The sequence below is a fragment of the Otolemur garnettii genome, unplaced genomic scaffold (assembly GCF_000181295.1).
Source record: "Otolemur garnettii isolate 467f Iridium unplaced genomic scaffold, OtoGar3 scaffold00541, whole genome shotgun sequence".
In the NCBI taxonomy this organism is placed as follows: Eukaryota; Metazoa; Chordata; class Mammalia; order Primates; family Galagidae; genus Otolemur; species Otolemur garnettii.
This window is the reverse complement of record NW_003852936.1, coordinates 6,961-8,656: the sequence shown is the minus strand read 5'-3', so window position 1 is coordinate 8,656 and position 1,696 is coordinate 6,961.

The window sequence follows — 1,696 nt, the reverse complement described above, 5'->3', positions numbered from 1 at the left end:
AATCTCAGAAATGTCTTAGGATTTCCATTACTCTGGTCCATGTTTACACTGGTGAGTACCTTAAGCTACCTTTGTAGAACCCTGGGAAGATTTGAAGTCTTTCTTCAAGGGTTCTGACCTCCCTTTAATCAAGGGGCTTTACAAACTATCTTAGGTCTTAGAATTTATTGAAGGGCTATGACTCTCCCGTAAGTGGAAACTCAAGTAAGGCTTCTATTTGCCAGATCTAGATTTCCTTTCTCCCTTCTTCTCTCCTTCCCTCTTCCTCTCTCCTTCCCTCTCCTCGCTCCCCTCTCCTTCTTCTCTCTCCCCTCTCCTTCTCCTTCCTCCCTTCCTATCTCCTTCTTTCCTCCCTCCTCTGTCCCTCTCTTCCCTCCTTGTCTCCCCTCATCTTCTTTCAACAGAGTCTCTTTTACCCACACTATAGTGCAATGGAGTCATCTTAGTTCACTGCAATCTCAAATTCCTGTGCTCAAGCAATTCTCCCACCTCAGCCTCTCAAAGTGCTAGGACTACAGATGTACACCACTGTGCCCAGCTTGAGTTTTCTATTTTTTGTAGAGACAGTTTCTTGATCGTCTCAGGTTGGTCTCAAACTCTTGGCCTAAACTGGTCCTCTGGCCTTGGCCTCCCAGAGTTCTGAGATTACAGGTGTGAGTCACTGCACTTGACCCAACACTTGATACTTTTTTGAAGTGAATGTGTTCCAGGTCTCAGGTGCCATGTTAGAAACTAGGTAAGTGAGTTGCAATTTGAACCTTCATGTCTCCGTGCAATTTCTGGTGTCCCATTTTAATTCAGCCTATGGTACCAGTGAATCCATATTTCAGGTAAATGAGCAAACATTTAGAGCCACTTTCAACTGCTTGAGTTCACTAGCATAATGAGTCCAGAAGCTCTACGAAATGTACCCTTATAAGTAAATTCTGTGCAATCTAAAATTAGGTCTCCCCCTCTCTAAATTAAGAGAGACACTAAATATCCATTCCCGTCACATAATCCCTAGGCTTTAACCAATACAAATTAGCAAAATCCTGAAATTATTTTGGAGTGTAAGCAATCTGTGGAGCATGACTTGGTGAGATTTCCCTATGTGTAAGTACTCTAATTATAGGCCAGAGGTAAAGATGGATGGTAGAGTGGGCAAGGTCAATTTCAAGGGCCCTACAACCAGTGCAGCCACACACAGCTTCATCCTTGCAAGGGTCCCACACTTTAATACTCTGTTAAAAAGGGGCCTGAAATTGTCATTTTGCACTGGAGTCCCACAAATCATGTAACTGTACATGATGGTGAAATAGGGAACCAGCAGGTCTTATTCAAAAAAGAGTCATAGCCCTGCACCAAGGTCTCTGATAAAACGGGAAACAGCAGACAAAGTGGTTTGACCTCAGATTACCATCACTGCTCATTGTAAGCTAGTTATAATACAGGAGCATACTAAAAGACACCAGTACCGTGACAATTTATAAATACCATGGCAACCGCCCTACATGGTTTAAATGGAAGAGAGACCCCTGGTCTTGGGAGGCTCTCTACACCTCTCCCTTTAACATGCAGCCAAAAAATAATCACAAAAATAGGCCACCAGCAGCACACGATGCTGCTCCATCTATGGGGCAGCCACCTTTTCTTTCTACCTCAATCTTGCTTTTGCTTTACTCTGTTGACTCTTGAATTCTTTCTTGCACAAAGT